Source organism: Nuphar pumila, chromosome 4 (genome assembly GCF_984573655.1).
Source record: "Nuphar pumila chromosome 4, dmNupPumi1.hap1.1, whole genome shotgun sequence".
Taxonomy (NCBI): Eukaryota; Viridiplantae; Streptophyta; class Magnoliopsida; order Nymphaeales; family Nymphaeaceae; genus Nuphar; species Nuphar pumila.
In genome coordinates this window covers 28164768-28185160 of record NC_143252.1, presented here as the reverse complement: position 1 = coordinate 28185160, position 20393 = coordinate 28164768, and positions in this window count along the sequence as shown.

The window sequence follows — 20393 nt, the reverse complement described above, 5'->3', positions numbered from 1 at the left end:
TCATGTTGTGAATGAAAACTTTCACATGCTTTGAATTGATGTGACATACTTAAGTATTATGCTATACGAAGTTTGTTTCAAGTGCATGTGCATCCATGAATTAATGTGTGTTTCGCGTGTACATAAATGCATTGATTGTTCACTTGTCCAAATTGAGATGATTCATGAATAAAAGCATGTCTGTGGAATGGTTATATAAAGGTACATGCACGTGAATACTAAACATATGCATATGAAGGTGGTATACCATGCACATGTTAAATTGACATATATGAATGTGCATATGATGCATCGATGATCAATGGATCATCGCGGGCCTGGTGAGCCATGAACTTGGATTGTTCCTTTGCTTGTTTTTCATGCATCAAAAAAATCACATTGATATTGTTTTCTATATTGCACTGTTCTATTTTTCTCACGGGGGGTTGGGGTCCCGTGATGAGCCTCATATTTGAAAATGTGAATTTGTGATATTAATTTGGCATGCTGAATTGCAAATTAATGAAACAACTATTGATAATAACTTAAAGAAAAAGAACAGTGTAATGTACTTTCTAAGATGTCTCATCGGGAGTACGAGACTCTTGGAGTTTCAGTTTTGTGGGACCACGAGGATACAAAAACTCTTTGTGCTTTATTTGATTACCCCTCAACCCGATATTGAGGTTCTTTCTCCTGCCCACGATTTTAGGGAGAATCCTCCACTTTGCCTGAGGGTGGTGTGTAGATACAGCTGTTGTTTTGGTATATCAAGAAAGTGACACTTATGAACATGGGGTGTCCCTGGTGTCTCCAAAATTAGATGTTGAAGTCTAATATTTCGATAGATGGTGTTGTTTCCTGATATCGGTTGAGGGCTGAGTTTGGAACCCATTAATAAAATATAAATTCTGTGTTAAACTACATTGAGAACCTAACTTGACCTCGGGGATTTTACCTGTTTGGTATATCCGCGGGCAACTGTAATTAAAAAGAGAAACTTAAATTGTATGCATTTAATAGGGCATGCATATGGAAAATAAAAACTTTAAGGAAAGATAATAAAGTATTCATGCATTACATATAAATCATGCATATTCCTGCTATGCATTAGAACATGCATATTGTACTTGTTTCTTTAATTATTAAATGATGGTGAATGCAAGATGTTTAATTTCTAATGCATGTTAAATGTCTTGCTTACTTAAATTGTGATCCTTGATATTGCTTAATGTTTTCTCGTGCTTAGAAATTATTTCATGTTGCATGAAGGCTTAATTGAAATTATAAAGTTGTCATAATTGCTTTCCTCTAAATGATTGCATAAAATCTTATTTGTATTCGTTATGCTCACTTGTTTCATTAGAAGTACATGTGCTCAGGATTTCAGTTCTGACACCCTACTTCTATGGTTTTTCGCAGTCGCAGGTGATCAGTGAAGTGACTGGTTTCTGGGAGAGTTACGAGTGTCACATTCTTGCATGACAGTTCACAGAGGGACAGTGTGACTCAATTTTTCTTTATTTACTTTTATGTCATTTAAATAACTCTGATATGTCTTCTGTAATTATTGCTTAAACATTCTTTCTTTTAAATAAATGAATAATGGTTTAGTTTGGTATGGGTGATAAGTGTAAGCTCTATTGTGGTGTGTTTGGTTATCTAATTGGGAGTGGAACTGTAAAGACCCATGATCTCTGGGAATATTTTTGCAATGGTTTAAAAAAAATAAAAAAAAAATTATGCATTTTCAAGGGGTATGAGTTGGGGTCATTATATTAGCTTTCTAACACATCAAACAATGCCTCAATCTGACAACTGAATAGAAAGTCATGGCTAAAACAACTTATTCTTTTTTAATGAATCTGAAATTCTATTATCCAATCTATAGAAAACTTGTAGAAACCCCACCCATGCATGCTATTTGGATAGAAACCACCCAAAATTCTATCATTGTCTTACTAGAACTCAAAAAAATAGAATATTCTTAAATCTTATTCTACTCAAAGTCTTATCTCAAGTATAACTCTTATTGAATGAGTCTTATCTTCCACAAGGATAAGAACAAATCCATTTGAGTTAGATTCATAACTAGTAATTCTTAAATCAATATCCCATGTAGAATTTCTATGAATAGGGATAGCCCCTATAATCTGGGAGGATTAGAAAAATCTGAAAATCACATACCTGAATGTTGGTAAGAAGCTTACTCAAGTCTTGCTTGCATTCTATCTCGAAGCCATTGAAGAACCCTCGTACATATGTGAAAGTGTTGTCGGACCAAAAGAAGTGTGAAATAACTAAACGAACCCTCAAGTCCAAAAAAGGTATTTTTCATACCCTTGACTCATGTATCTTGATTTTATTTAATTTGTCAATTGAAACTTATACATGTTTAATCTTTATTTGCATACCTGAACTCATGGTTGTGTGATTCAAGCTACAAAAATCGAGAACATATCTAAGATTTACCTTTTGGGGGAGGGGGGAGAGAGAACAGTCAAGACTTGCAAACAGCGTCACACATCTTTCAAAAAAGATTTTAGTGAAATCCGAGTAAGTCAATCCTTCCCCTCTATAAAATTTGTATCAACATCTTATAAGTATGACCATATCTCATTCTAGAAACATACAGATTTTCATAGGCTGCCTTCTTTTTGCCATTTTTGATTAAGCACATTTTGTTCTTCCCATTATTCTTCTTTTACACAGCTCATGATGAAAGATGCCTTGAAATAGTGATCCAGAGAATGCTTCCTATTTGAAGGCTTTCAGTTTTACCAAGTTGGATGGTTGTAATCATAATTTGATTGAACTACTCATAAGCTTAAACACATGTACCCTGAAGGAAGTGACCTTATTTTATTTTTGTTATCACTTCATAAAATGTGCATTTTAGCTTTATGCTACGTGCATAGTTTTTTTTTTACTCAAGGAGCCCACCCCAGGCGTAGAGACTTAGCCATGTTGGCTCAACCTACCATACTTATGGTCATCCTATAAGTGTAAAACTTTGATGGTTTACCCCTCGACCCTAGGGAGTCGCCAAGCTTCGGCTTATGCAACAGGGTGATACCCATGGGATTTGAACCTAGGCTGCTCATCAAATGGCTTAGGCCTCATCCCACTATGCCAAATCCCTTGGGTCTATATTAGGAGCATAGTTACCAAAGTTTATTGATACATGGTGAAACTTGCTTAAGAAGATGCAAACTCTTCGCTTTCCCACTTCGCTCTCCCGTAAAAAGGGGAAGCTTTGTGAAACCCACTTTTAAACTATGGGAAACTCGATTTCCTTTAGTGGGAAGCTTGCTTTATTCTCATTTCCCAAATCAATTTTCTTTTGCTTTCTTAATATTTTCTTCTCGCTTCCCACTTGCATCCCCCTCACTTCCTATATTTTTTATATTAGGTGGTTGAGAAAGTCATTTTCCTTGTTATAATAGACTAATGCATGGAGGTCCTATTGCTAAGTAGGCCAGAGCGCACATTTATAGCAGCACAATCTGTATTAAAAACATGCATGAGGGCATTACTTGAGCATCAAGTCCATCATATGATTGGTGGGGAGTGGGGACATCACTTCAGTAACAAGTCCATCATATGAATGGTGACACTAAGATGAGGCATGATATGAAAGACAAGCTAACTGGGCTAAGGATGTGAATGGCATAGAATTGGTTTTGTTGTGTGTGCACTATCAAAACATGCATAACTAAATATGGCATAATCAGATTAATTATGTTAGACTCGACATTAGTATGGAAGACTTATCAGAACCAATGTTGTAAGTATCGTACGATACAATACAATGGCTATTGTTATTATGGGCAAAATCGGTATGATATATAAATCACGATACGAGTGTATATCATATCTATATCGGGTGTATCATGTGATACACTCCTGTATCGTACGATACACCTGTTGACTTTCTCATTTGTATAGAGGTTATTAGAGCAATATCCATGCACCATATGACTCGTGAGAGCAATTTGGGGGTCGATCCATGCACACAAAAATTTATATTCTTCCATTCTTGTTGAGTTTTTGAGGGGGGAGATGACATCAGATGATCCGGAATGCAATGGGACACTCAAGTAATAAGTGAAAATCAAGTGCAACTGTTGCTATCATATTTTTTTGAGTGGTATCTCTCAGTTAAAGCATCATTTAACTGGGACATGTGATAATATTGTCGTTTGCATGTTGAGGCATTTGCTGAATGTCATAAAATGACAATGCTAGTAATTACTCACTGGTCTTTGAGAAAAAGGATGATAAAAAGAGATGAATGAGGCAGAAATAAAGTATATATAGTCCTAAGAGGATGTGTATAATAGAGATAAACTTCTTATCCTATAGCCCCTAACATAGCATTAGAAATATGAAGTTCTACAGCAAAAGTGAGTAGTGTGACTGATGTTAGTTGTAGTGTCATCGCAAGTACAAAAATAAGAGGTGAGAGTTTTTTTAGAAGAGGTAAATCTAGATGCACTATTAGGAGTTTTTTTCTCTTAGGACTGCCCCTGGATTGTAGCCTAATACTCATATTGGTATGATTCCTCAACATTTAGTCAAATAGACAAATATCGCAATATTCCTTTTAATGCAGTAAATTCTTTTCATTTTCAGAACATGACAGATGTTATAACCAGTGTCAGGCCTGGATATAAATGTCTTTATATCATATTTTAAGAAAAAATTAGATACTAATGTGAAAGAAGCAAAGACATATTGTGATGAGATGATGCAGTCATGAAGAGAAGCTGGGTGTAGCATTATAATAGATGAGTAGACAAATAGAAAGTCAAGGACCTTGATAAATTCTTTTGTATATTATTTTAAAGAAACTATGATTTTAAAGTCAATTAATCTGTCTGATATGACCAAGACAATAGATGTATTGCTCAGAGCATTTGATCAGGTTATGGAAGATGTAACCTCAAAATATTATTTAATTTATTACCGATAATGCAACAAATTATGTGGCAATATGTAAAGAATTGGTAAGAAATTATGGGTCTTTTTTGGACTCGTGTACTGCCATTGCATATACCTCATGCTTGAGGATATCGGCAACATGAATGAGATAAAGCACATAATTGAATATTGTAAATAAATTACTAAATTTATTTATAATCACTCATCAGTTCTGAGTTTAATGAGAAAGTACACCAGTGGTGCTGAGTTAATTCGTAGTATAGTTACTAGATTTGTTACAAATTTTTTTACAATGAAAATCTAGTAAAGAATAGACTTGCACTAAAAAAATATTTTTATTAGATGAGTGAAATACATATCCTCATGAAAAAAGAAAGCCAAGAAAATTTGTATATATTATATTCATAATTGAATTGTGAGATTCATGCCAGAAGTTGTTAAGAATCACTATACCTTTGGTGATAGGGGTATCAGTGGGTTGGGTTGGGTTCAGACCCAACTGAAACCAGACTTGGACCATATTTTGGGGTATGGAATCAGGTTTGGACCCAGGTATAATCAGGTCCACTATAAGAAAACACATACTTAGACCTCATAAGAATTTCACGAACTAAACCTGAACCATACCTGGTAAAATCATATTTTTTATCATTTTTATATTGAAAAATTGTGGGTCTTAATCGAAACTCGGGTTGGGTCAAAGTCTGGTATACAATTTTACAAACTAACTCGAGCCTTCTTATTTATCACAATACTTATACCCTATAGGGTATGGTTTGGGTCGAGTTTAGGTAAACCAGGCCCGTTCACACCCTTATTTAGTGAATGTGCTTCAATTGGATGACAGTGAAGACAAACCAGGTGAGTTATCTCTATAACGAAATGGATAAGGTAAAAGAGACCATTAAAGATAATTTGAATGGGAAGAAAAATTGTACATGCCTATATGTAACATATGGACTAGACAACTTCATCAACATCTTTATTATACAACATATTATTTAAATCATGTATTTAGATACTTTCATGCATTTAAAATGGACAGAGAATTCAACAAGGGATTTTTGGACTGCATGGAAAGGTTGATCATTGATTATGATATTCAAAATCAAATTTATAAAGAAATAAAAATTTATGACAATGCATTGTATGATATGGGGAGACCTGCAACAGTGCGAAAATATGTCACAATGCGTTCAGATGATTTAGTTTATCTATTTCAATTTTAATTTTATATTGTTATATAATTATGATGCTTTGTATGATTGTATTTGTTATTGTCTTATTGATTTCTTATTTTCTTGTATTTTTAGGCATGTGGTAGACCAGGTTTGGAGTGATGTTTCAAATTTGACAGCTTTTGTCATTCACATTCTCAGCCAAATGTGTAGTGCAAGTGGATGCAAGAGAAACTGGAGCATCTTTGAGAAAATCCACACAAAAAGAAGAAATAGATTGTAGCACAAAAGGCTTAATGACATCGTCTATGTTCATTACAACTTACAGCTAAGGCAAAGGTATATAAAATTATAAAGTTTATTTGTTATTTTTATGTATTTATTTAAAGTTTTTTATATAATACAAAACCCAACTAATTTTAGTTTTTTTATGTCATTTTTTAGGCAAATGAAAGAGTTATCATCAAGGAGGCACAAAGAGCAATTTGATTCTATCAGTTTAAAATATTTTGATGAATTGAATGCATGAGTTAAAAAATAAACAATTATTTTAAATGATGAGGACATTCAATAGATCATCGTGAAAGGGGCACATAAGGCAGATGATAAAGAGTTTGTGTATATTGAAAATGATGTGGATGTCAAAGAAAAAGGAGAAGAAGAAGATAATGCTCAGGTAATATATTTTCAAAAAACTTGGTTGTTTAAGACATAAGTATTCAGAAACTTGGTTATTTGTTTTTGTTTATGTAATATGAAAGTATGAGTCGTGTGACATGTTCTTTATTGCAAGATATTTAATGTTTTGCATTGTTCATGTGAGATATGCATGCAATATTATTTATATTAGTTGATGTTTGACGATGTCTTATGCAGCTCATAGTGACATAAATGCTTCTATGTGATTTTATAGTGGTATTTTATGCAATTCATCATTGTTTCATGTGTTATGATTCGCTTAAAAATTTTGCTAATTTTTAATTTTTTAATTTTTTAATTTTTTAAAGTTTTGAAAAAATGTATTAAAGTTTATAATTGTTTACGATATGTTACATATCAAACTTTGGGACAACCTTTTATCAAAACCTCAAACCAAAGGGGGAGTTGGAATCCATCCCCATTGTTCGCAACTAACTCATCGCTTCGAACTTAGTTTGAGGTCAGCCTGTCCTTTGTCCACCTTCTACTTGTCAGATCAGTCGTTCCAAAGTCAGTTCTTGTTCTACATGTGAGCATTCATTAAGTTGTGAAACCTCAAGCCAAATCCAATTGCTAAGTCAGTATGCAAGTTTGGAAGTGTGTTCAAAAAATTATGCAATTACCTAACTTAAACTCTTGATTATGTTTGTTTTGACTTTGACTAAGCCACTCAGTTAGGCCAAACTCATGGTCATGTTTGATTCAACACTGACTTTCTACACTCTTCTAAACTAGCTGATAGAAAAAAATTAATTCAGCTATTTAGTTGTTGCTTGATCATTAGACATTATCCATTTGTTCCACTAAAGTCCATTTATATCTAGGCGTTTGGTGCACTAATGATTATAGTCATATACTGAGCCTAACACACGAGCTTGCTTCGTTCAAGATTAGCTTATTTTTGCGCAATAGAAGCTAATGATTATAGTCATATACTGAGCCTAACACACGAGCTTGCTTTGTTCAAGATTACCTTATTTTGGCACAATAGATGCTCAAGCTTGACCCCAAGCTCACCTCAATCAGATTGAGCCAAGCCCAAGTTCATTTGAATAACAAACATTTCTTGAGAAGAAAAGAAAGTTCCAATGCTCATTTATATATAACCAAAAAAGAAACAAAATAAAGTAAACAATTGAACTCCTAACTTCTTGCATCCTAGTATGTGCAAGAGTCGGATCTTCTACATTGTTATATAATATAAACAAAAAATGATTGTACTACCCTTAAGAATAATGTTATTTCACATAATCATCGCAAGATATCACAATATTCTTCGAATTTTCACCCACTTGATTTTTGTTGAATATGAGGGCATTACTAATGACTTTACCCTTTCACTAAAACATGAAACGTTGAAACTCGCCATTTCAGTGAAACTGAGTTTCACTTTTACCATTTTAGTAAAACTCACCATTTCAATGAAACTAATATTTGCTTATACATTGTTAGCAAAACTCAACCCCAATAAAATTGAGTTTCACAAATAAGTTTTAGCGAAACTCGGCTTTCGCCAACAAAACTCAATTAATGAAACTCGGTTGCAATAGAATAGCGAATAAAATGCATCTAAATTCTAAAATATCTTATAAATGAAGAGAATACACGAAAAATAAAAGATATCAACGTATTAGGTTATTAGAGTTCATACTACCGAGAGAGAGAGAGATGCAATGGAAAGCCAAAAGTCTGAAGCTCAAACTTGATTGTTTAACTGTCAATTAATATCCCATGAAATGAAGACACAGTGTTAGCAAAGCGTAGGACACGAAGCCATGCTTGCTCTCTTCTCAAAGTTGCATGGCATAGGAAAAGCCCAAACATTAATGATAAGAAAAAAGAACTAGATAGCTAAATTTATAGTCTGTATTTCTTGTTGGTTTCCTTTTAAATAGATTCATTAAATGAAAAATGATTATATTTTATGACAAAAAATGATGTGTATCCTGAAATGCCATATAATATTTGAAATCCGCTCGATGCCAAAATTCACAAATTTTTGGCTTGAAAATGATTTTTTTATACTTTGCACAAGCAAATTTTTTTCAAATGGACTTCCTCCCAAATATGTGATTTTTCTCTCAAATATATGAATTTTCTTCTAAATAAGTAATTTTTTTCTTAAATATATGAATTTTCAACTAAATATATGAATTCTCTCTCAATGTGCAAACTTCCTTCTAAATATGAGAATTTATTTTTAAATATACGATTTTCCTTCCAAATATGTGAATTTCGTCTTGTATTTGTGAAAGTCCTTATGCATGTCCCATTTTTTATGGAGGTTCGCAAATGTGTGAAGACATCTATAATGTGAAAATATTTAGTAAAAAGGAGGTTCACACATTTTGAGGACATTTGCAACCAGAAAGTACAGTTATTTTCCATATATAGTGAGTGGTATATATATATAGTGAGTGGTAGTTGCCTACCACTCACTTGGTGAGATGCCAGTGGACTCGCGCATGCTAAAAGGTAAAGGGTCTTTAGTGGTGCTTTTGAAGCATCGCTAAAGGCTTTAGTTGCACTTTTGCAAATACCAGACAAGAGGCCCTTTGCTTGACATGTTCTAACATTCACAAATACAATATGACATTCGCAACCATGAGTGATAAGGTTTCCAAAATATGTGAACCTCTTTTTACTAAAACTCGCACCCATAAGCAAGAGGACATTCAGAAATGTGTGAGGACATTTACATGTGAAGGTCAAGACATTCATAAATGTGAGAGTATTTAGTTAAAAAGGTGTGCACATTTTGGGGACCTTTGCAACTCATGGTTGTGAATATCTCTAAAAGGTGCAAGCCTCCTTTTAATAAAATTTTATAAGGGGACATACAGGAGGACATTCGTAGGTAGGTGTTTATATCCTGTTTTGTTGTATTTTTTGGATGAATGTCATATATTTAAGAAAAATATATATTTAAAAGAAAAGTACATATTTAGTAGAAAATTCACATGTTTGAGAAGAAATTCGCATATTTAGAAGAAAATTTACATATTTGGGAAAAAATTGTATATTTGAAAGAAAATTCACATGTTCACATATTTGAAAGAAAATTTTTTTGTACAAAGGGTAAAAAGGTTTTTTTAAAGTTGAAAATTTATAAATTTGGACATCAGGCGAATTTCAAAAATTATAAGACATTTTGTGAAACACGTCATTTTTGTCTTACAGTGTGATCATTTTTCGTTCATTAAATGTCTCAACTCAAATGGCTTAGGCCGAGTTTAACCGATTCAGGGCAAGTTGGCTGGTTCAGGCCGAGTTGATGGCAAGTTTAAGCAAAAAAAAGTCATTCTCAATTAGAGACTCGTTTGTTAGAGGTAGTGGTGGTAATGGTGGTGATGGCAATAGTGATGGATGGTGGTGATGGCAATAGTAATGGATGGTGGTGGTGGAGAAATAGTGATGGTGATAGGAATGATGGGAGGGGTGTCAAAAAAAAATAGTTGTGAAAAATAAAAGGTATTACAACTAAGATTTGTTAGTTTAATGGCAACTAAACTGAGTTTCGCTATTCCGATGTAAAGGCAAATTTCAAATCAAGTTTTGTTAAAACTGTATATGTGAATCTCAATTTTGCTGAAATGGTTTTTTGCTATTTCATGTTTTTGTGGAAGGGTAAAATCATAAAAAATGCCCTCATAATCAAAGAAAATCGAGCGGGTAGGTGTTCGAGGGATATTGTAACATCATGAGGCTATTATGTGAAATAATATTATTCTTAAGGGTAGTATGGTCATTTTCTATAATATAAACATCCTCCCTCGTGTGTATGCATGTACTCAGGCACGTATGTGTGCATCTACGTGTTTGCATGCAACTGCATGCTATCTCTATGATTCTACCAAAGCTGAGTTGAGCAGAACGATCTCATTAAGCATAAAGAGCCCCTTGTGAATACCTTACAAGCCTGAAGAAGCCCAACCAGACCGTGATTAGAGCAGCTTGTTTCATTTACCAGGCCTCACAAGAATACCATAAACGAAGAGCATTGAATATGCCTCTTTTATTTATTTGTTTATTTTTGTAATCACCTTATATTTTGTAGTATGTGTACCATGGATACAATGCATGTAGTGAATCCACATACCTGAGAGTCCTACTCATGTCAAGCAGTCAAGGATTTATGTTGAATAAACCATAGCCAACATAAACTAGACTAAAATATTGGAAATTTTACTTTAGTGGGTCGGGCAAATGAGGTTGAACCAGTGAGCTTGGAGGCACACATAAACGAGTTGTCTTTCAAGTGATAGTTGCTCTACTTAGGATCTAGGGATGGCAATGGACCGGGGCGGGGGGCGAGGGACAAGGTCTCTACCCCCCCCCCCCCCCGTCTCAAATCCGGACCTCCATCCCAGCACGGGTTTGGATTTTAACCTCCACCCAAGCTTTCATCCCTGTTTCATGTCCTCTATCCCCCGTCCAAACGGGGGCGAGGCGGCGCTGGGCCCCGTTTCCTTTCGGTCCATTGCAATCCCTTATAAGGATTTGAGATGGGGAGAGGTGGGGATCGGACGGGGACGAGGCGGGGTGGGGGAAAGCGTAAGTCTATCCCCGCACGGGTTTTGATTTTAACCTTCATCCCCGCATCCATCCATGTTTCATGTCCTTCATCCCTTGTCCAAACGAGAAGAGGCGAGGCGGGGCCCCGTTTCCCCCCAGTCCACTGCCATCCCTATTAGAATCAAGTCCTCAATTCAATGGGTATTTTTGTAATTACGCTCAGAAATACAACTGAGCTTTTGCCTTCTCACTATGATTGGATTATGTCATGCATTGGGTGAGTCCAACAACCTTGATATGGACCACCTTGAACAACATCTTGACTAGGGTTGAATCGGGTATAGACCCTGAGTTTGGATGATTCTAATAGTAACTGGGGTTAGGATCCAAACAACAACTAGATATAGGTAAGATCAACAACTAGATCTGGATCCAAGACAGATATCCGAACTATAACTAAACCTGGATCTTAAGATTAAATCTGATCTAAAACCATATCTGAATTCAAACTACAATTGAATCTGGGTAATCGGAGGATGAATCTCTCTAAGAGGATCAGATCTCTACCTGAATTTGGGTTTAACCTAAGAGAGAGAGAGAGAGAGAGAGAGATGAGAGACATGGGAGAGGGCTTGAGCTTATATAAGCCCTAGCCCTCCAACCACTGTAATGGCCATTAAGGGAGCCCAAATGGCTAGCCATAATGGGTCTAGGCTGGCCAAACCGCCAGCCATAAAGGCCCAAATGGCTAGCCAAGGAGGGGCATCCAAAAAAGACCAAAAGGACAAGAACAAGGTCTGAAATGACCTTGGTAGGGTCAAAATCATGTAAGACAGAATCAAAAGTCAACGGTCAACATGGTTGGGCAACTATGGACCATTTGGACTTTTAATGTTGAAGCAAAAACGTTGGGCAAGGTCTAAATAGATCCAGATAAGATTCAAAAATATCCAAGAAGATTTTAATGCAAAATCAAAGTTCATTTAATGCTTGGTCAAAAGTCAAAAATTACTTGAGAATTAAAATCATTCCAAGTACTAAAAAGAAGTTAAAGACCAGACCAAACCAAACCAAACGAAACTGAATCGAACCGGATCAAGCCGAGCTAGGTTAAGTCATTGTAAACCGCAAACTGAAACCCAAATCCAAATATAAATATAAATATAAATATAAATATAAATATAAATATAAATATAAATATAAATATAAATATAAATATTGTTTGTAATCTAATATCCAAGGTTTGTTCATGCCCAAAATGTAATGCCCTTGGGGGTCATGCCATCTAAGGCATCGCCCCTCTATATATAAGAACAATGAAAGTTCCTACAACTTTCAATATGTGACTAAATTTTTTATAGGAAATTCAAAAACACATAACTTAGGCAAATAAAGAAATTAGGGTAGGAAACTTAGACAGTTTTAAGACATAATCTCAACAATCCCCCAGTGGATCAAAACTATAAGAAGAGGTCTCAAGAGGTAGTTTGCAAAGATTCAGTTCATAAGTGAAGGTGTCTTTTGGGTTTGAACCCTGAGATCTCAAAAGTATTAGCTTTGAATTGAGAATTCTAATTGACCTTGCAAAGCCGCACATTAAGAGTCATGTGTTATATCCCAATTTCATGAGTGCTCTAAAGACAAAGTCTCAGTCTCATAGAAGGCGACCCCCACCTTCACACTCAAATAGGTAAGTCCATCAAGGGTGTAAACCTGTCTGAAATACCTCAGTCATAAGGCCTATAAAATTTATCAAGAGTTCAATTTGAACTCAACCTCCATACACAGGTTTTGAAAACTTGACATCAAGAATAGAAACATTATTAAGTGCTCAATCCAATTACTTAGAGACTTGTTCTTTTCATTGAACCACTCGACATGGTTCAACCCTTATTGTGTGGTTAGGTTTATGTCAATAGTGATTGCTTTTATAGACTTTAATCTCATTCTCCTAGATGTCTTAAAGACACCATTCGTGGTGGGCATCGACCCCATTGCGGGATCTGATTTGTATACAGTTTTGGAATGGATTAATCTGCCATGTGATTACATTGGGGTATTAGTTGAATGAATTCTGAAGTTGGTTTTACTCCTTATACTTATTTGTGGAGGTTTTGCTTCAGTTCAGTGGAGTTCCAGCATTTTTTTCTGTTTCCGAAAATAAGGGGTTCCATTTTTAGGTTCTGAAGCCATCTTAAAGGGTTTTGGTACTCATTGATTTCATACTGGTTTCTTTTTCCTTATTTTTAGGTCTTTCTGATCATGATAATGAGCTTGACTTCTTGTTGTTTTTTTGTTTCGTTTGTCTAAATATGGGAGCTAGATATTGAGAATTAGGCAAGATTGATTCCCAAGGAGACTTGATATGGATGGTTTATAAGTTTTGGGTTGGTTTGTCTTTTTTTATCTTCTTGATTTTAGATTTTAAGTCTGACCTAAGATTGACAGACTAAGAAGCGGAAGTGGGAAACGGCATGGGAAGCGGAAGCGAGAAGAGATGCATTTTAAAATATATAGGAAGCAGAAGCGAGGAATAAAAATAAATAAATATAAGAATTGAATTGGAATAAAAATGAAACGCAAATAAAAAACTAAAATAAAAGTGATTGTTCTTAAATTTCATGATTTTTTAGTGTAAGAATTAATTTTTTAGCAAATCTAAAAATAATGACTGCCAATTTAGAGAAAGCACATGGAAGTGAGTGAGAAGCGTGAGAGAAAACACAAAAAAAAACATGAAAACTAGAAAGAGAGCATGGGAGAATCAAGATTTTCATCAAGTTTCGGAAGCGGAGTATCGCGCTTCCGAAGCGAGTTTCCAGAAAGTGAGCTTCCCTCCTATCTAAGAAGCTTCTACTAACTCTGCTTTGACTACCAGAAAGAGCCTGCTGGGGCTCTCTTTTATCAGAAATGTGGACTTGATTTTGAGAGTAAGTTTTTCTATTAACCATCTTGTATTAGAGTAAAGTTAGGAACTTAATTATTTTCCTATTATTATTAGAGTGAACTTAGGAACTTAATTGTTCTTTGCTTTGAGAATTTGGCTCTAATCATCAGCATGCACCCTGATGTTTGATATTTTGCTTTTATTGTCTTTAGGTATTTTGGGCTTTAACTGTGTTGGAGCTCTGTCCATTAGTTTGATGGTAAGCAGAAATGTTTATAGAAGCACCATTTAGAGTGTAATGAAATATGCAAAAATGCAAAATAAGGACCTCTAAGGGCTTACAAGATCATAAAGGCAAAGTGCACATGCACATACATAAGTCCAACTAAGGGACAATACAAAAGTACAAAGGCACAACACAAGCATTAAGTGCATTCAAAACATTAGAGAATTAAACAAACACAAAATATTAAAAAATGCTTGATATTATTGAGCATGAATGCTTAAGAGAAGCATTAAAGAACAAGAACGGGGTTCACCCATATTTTTACACGAGGTAGTCTCAAATAGAGCTATTGGACTGTTCCAACAACAACTCTATTTGATCTTTGAACAAATAGTTCCTATAAAAACATCAAAGAACAAAAAGAACAAAATAAAGCAAAAGTACTAATGTGTCCCTAATGGCACAACTTATTACAAAAACTGAAATGACTTAAATATCCTTAATGAGTATTTATCTATTACATCATTATAAATACATACAAAGCATATATATATATATATATATATATATATATATATATATATATATATATATATATATATATATATATATAAACGTATTTGTATTTTTGTATTTATTCCATATGATGGAGGACAATATTGTAATATAGAGTACAGCCTTTATATAAGAAAAGACGTCAGGTTTACCTCATTCAACATTTTTCTCCTTTCTCTGTTTCTGTTTTGTTTGTTTATTGTGCAGGATCAAGTCTCCAAGGATATTTCACATGGTATAGGTAAGTCAAATCGATCCTGGCTGCTTCCTTCTACTTTTCCAGATCTCACTTCCTTCTAAAGATCTGATCTTCTTCTACGTCATATATGAAACCTAATATTTCTGCGTGAAATCTGATTTCTTCCTCAATAAAAAAAAGAGACCAGATCTGATCACGTCAAGATCAGATTTCTCATTTAGCGTTTCTTTTGGTCAAATCGATCCAAATCTGACGATTCATCATGTCAGGTTTGATCCCTCCTAAAAAAAGGGAAGAAAAGAGGAAGACCCAGACCAGATCTTTCTCATTTGCTCAAATCATTCAAGATCTGACGATTCCTCACGTCAGATCTAATTCCTTCTCAAAAAAAAATCCCAAATCTTAAATTTTTCTTTTCTTTTCAACTTATTGTTCCTTTCTCATCTGTTTGTCCATCACGTTAGAACCAGATCTGACGTGACCCACTTCCTTTTCTTGAATCTTGGATACAACAAGTACCAACATCTCTGATATGTAAGTTCTGATTATTTGCAAAAAAAAAATGCAGATATTGCTCATATCATAACAACCTGACATTCAGAATCTTCAGACAAATTCAACGTGATTAGTTGGTTCTATTTTTTCCTTCTCGTCAAATGGTTGCAATCAATGCCTCCTTCCTCAGCCATTTAATTACTGAAAAACTTGATTCTTTCAATTTCATCACCTGGACATGATCTGATGGCTCTCCTTGATGGGTCGATTTCTGTACCTTCTAAGGAACTTGTTTCCCAAACAATTTCAGTGAAGGATGGAAGTGCTGAGAAAGCCTCAAAGATCATGGTTAGAAACCCAGAATTGATTACATGGCAAAAAAATAATCAGTAAGTCGTAGCATTTATCACTGCTACCCTCCCTCGTGAGGTTCTTCCCTTAAATATTTTTTACCAAAAAAAAAGAAAAGGAACTGTTTATCTGTGTAAGGTACAAGAGGTAGGCTGTAATTCCTGCTGATATTTGAATTGGCTGACCCATCAGAATGAAACATCCAAACTGACCAATGCATAGCATTGTGGTGTTACAACAAATGCTGACCGTCAAAATTGTTATTCAAGAGTACAAAATGTTGATAACGTATGAGATATTAGCAAGGAAAAAGATATCGACAGCCTGATGAATGATACAAGTCATGGAATTTGTTGAGTTATAGGCATTTTGGGTCTCCTCTGAAAGGATTTGCATGACCAGTATTTGTATGATGCCTCCCATCCCTACCTGGATCTTTCTCTTGAAAAATCTTTCAGTTTATCAACCACAAGGAGCATGTAACTAAATAAAATTTATTCATAAATATCCGATTGTTGACGCCTATTGCCACAGAGTTTCCATGCATAGGAGCAGAAAATACATATAGGTAACTAAACGTGATCTATAGATTAAAAACAAGCACATAGAAATATGTTCTAATGACCAACAGAAATTCAGCATAAGTTCTGCACTGGAAACCCTATTGGTTTCAGAATGCCCTCAAGGATGAGTAATTCTTCAATAAACTGATAAAAATACTAGTTTGAAGGCACAAATACTGGATAGAATTCGCAAAATAACTCCAAAACCAAACTTACCTAATCGAGAGCAGATACAAAATCTCGGTTTATGTTGGATAAAACCTGAAATTGTTTTTGGGCTCACATAACTGACCATTTGTAGAGTGCTATTCCCCCACAAATGATATAGCTAGGTTTCTGTGCTGTTTGTCAGAACTTCCCACAAATGATATAGCTAGAGAGAAAGAGGTTGCAGGTGCATAGAAATGCGACTCCAGAGCCATGCAATCCATCTTTTTTTTGCAAGTCTGGGTACTTTTGTTATTTTAAATAAGGTTCATCCTGATTGCAAACTTATGTTCAGAAAAATTATTTAAAATGCCTGTAACTTTAATATTCAAGTGAAAATGAGTAGCAGATTTGATCCCAAAAAGTTCCATCTAATTAGCCATCATACTATATAAGCCAAAGTGGAAACGCAGTGAGAAATTTATGGTTGATCAGCATGTAAAAAGTGCAGACGAGTGAATCAATTAGATATAATGCTAGGTTCTTGCTTGACAAAACAATCCTAATCAAAGTGATGGTAAATTCAACTGCATCCCATTGAGCGCTTTGATCCTTGAGCAGGAAAAGTGACTAGCAACTGAGTTAATTTTTACAATTCCTTTTCGCAATCATTTAATATCATACTTGATACGTAGCTGACCCTTTGCTTAACTTTCTTTACAGACCAAGGAGTTGGGAGAAAAAACTGGGAAGCACAAGAAACAAGGAAAGGTTAGCTATGTTGCTGATTACCAGGTTACAGTGACATGCCTGAGATCAACCATGAATAAGTTCATTAAATCTGAATCGAATTTCAACTTTAACAGATTGAAAAAGTCATAAAAATGATCAGTCACCAAGACATTTTTTCCTCCCCAGTTGTGTCAATTCTCACTACACAAGTATATATTACCGGATAAAATAATGCACCTTAAAGGCATCAAGTGAATTTTTCCCTATATATTACATGATTATCATGTGCATGCATGTGCTTAATTTTTTTTTTCTGGAAGTCAGAACATGTCGAAATATTTTTTGATTTGGTTTGACATACTTAAATCCAATGCAAATCTTTCATTTGCGTGAGCATGTCAGGCTTGAATTGGCTCATGTACAGCCTATGTCACAGGGATTCCGCCAACCAGGTGCTGCACCCTCGTTGACGCAATGCGACACGGGTGCGGCACCAAGTGCATTCAACCCGACCTTGGGTGCGGTCAATGCACCCAGGGTCATATATGTTCAACTTTTGGACTTTAAAAAAAAAATCGCCCGGTGAAATGAGCCGAGGAGAGGAGGATTAGGGCAAAAAAAAATTGCCCTAATCCTCCCGACCCCGACGCTGCGACCCATCTCCTGACCCCGACGTAGGCAACGACCTCGAGCTACCACCGAAGTCCGTACGTATCATCTCTCTCTCTCTCTCTCTCCTCTCTCTCTCTCTCTCTCTCTCTCTCTCTCTCCCCGTAATACGTTGGTTCTGCCCACTTTCTTGTTCTCAGCTTCACAATTTTTTGGTGTTTTTTCTCACATTCAACACCATAGCTGTGATATATAGGTTTTGTTTAGTGGGAACCGGCTTTTGGATCACCGGAATCTGACCTGTATACAGGTTTTTCCGGTGATTCAAGAATTAAAATCAATGGCCATGAAGTATGAAGGTATCAATTTTTTTTCTCATAAAAATATATTTTTTCATCAAAAAATCATGATCCAAGAGTCGATTCTCACTAAATCGAGCATGCTAAACACATCTGATCATTTAGATCTATCATAAGACACTTCAAAATTATGGGGCAGAATGGGGCAAATTGAAAAATGAGGCCTAATATGTTCAGTACTCATATATATATATATATATATATATATATATATATATATATATATATATATATATATATATATATATATATATATTGAATTCCTTTAAAACTCTTATTTACATGTGTTTAATGCTTAATCCAAACTCATAGATATGTTTATAATTGCTAAATCACTAAGCAATGTGCTTTGGACTGAATTAATTTAACAAGAAAAAAATAATCTTTTAAAAATAATAAATAGTATTTTTTGTTATAATATTATCATTTGAAAATATCACTAATTTATCACAATATTTTCAAAATGTATGTGATATTTGTGACATGCACACACACCAATTAAAAAAGAAAGCATAGTTGTTGGTGTTTTCCTAAATCCACACATGCATGTATTGCAAATGTGTTTATCATGGCTTGTTACTAGAAAATATGCTTTGATATCGAATTAATTCAACCAAAACATTTTATTTTTTATCACAAAGTTTTGCTGCATTATGGTATGTTAATTTTAATTAGATCTCTTTAGAAACCCATTTAAACATAAAACTAAAGATACTAATTTAATGCATGGTTTCCACTAAATAAACTATGAAGAATATATTTGCAATTTAAGTTAATTGAAAAAATATGTCTGAAGAGTGCAAACTTTGCACTTATATATATTTTTTATAATCTCATGCTTCGGAGTGTTCACTTTGCATTCATGTTATTGTTATATATTTTTCTCGTACCTTTAGGTATTTATTTATATGTTCTACTACTATATTTTTTAGAACTTATTCTATATATTATTAACCTTGCACTCAATATTATCAATCTTGATTGTGTACATAATTGATTTTAATATAATATTTTTTTATTTTCAGGATAAAAATGACAGATAAAGATAAAAGACTTGCGTCATCCTCACATATGAGTTTCACTGCTAGTGTTGCTGGTAGTTGTAGTGAAAGAGTTGATTCAAGTTTTTTAGCAACATGTGATGATGGGGCCACTATGAGTACATATAGATAAGCTTGAAAAAAACTGAAAGAGGTAGTGAAAACAAGAGATTTTGATGCAAGCATTGTAAAAGAGATTTTGTTGGGTCTTACGTAAGAGTTAAGGCTCATTTGTTGAAGATACCAAGATATGACATTTCACAATGCAGAAGAATTCATAAGGCAATGTGAAGACAATATAAGAAAATACAAGATGAATATGAGAAGAGGAAGACAATGAGTAATTCTTGTACAATTAGTGCATCATTTTTAAGACACCAAAAAATGCTAAAAAAAAAGGTGGATGTAAGAGGTAGAGAAAGATGAATGATATAAGCATCATTCAATACATATGGAAGAAAGGAGATGGGTAGAAAAGTAAGGAGGTATTTTTATTCTAGTTCTCTACCATTTAATGCAGTTAAAAATCTTTATTGGAAGGATTTAGTTACTTTTTTGGCAAATTGCAATTTGAGTGGCTATATATCTCTAAGCTCAGAAAAACTATAAACCACACTTTTTGCAAAACAGAAGGCAAATGTCAAGAGATTACTAGAGATTGAAAAACATTCATGGAAACAAAATGGAGTGTCCATTATTTTTGATGGGTGGACAAATATTAAAAGGCGTCCACTAATTAATTTCATTGTTTCTTCGCTTAGTGACACATTATTCTTGAAAGCAGTTGATGCATCTGAGCAATATAAAAATGTTGAGTATTTGAAGGAGTTGTTTATAGAAGTAATAAAAGAAATAGGTGATCAAAAAGTAGATAATTAGGCATTTTATCGTGCTGATGAAGATGTCAAAGCTCAA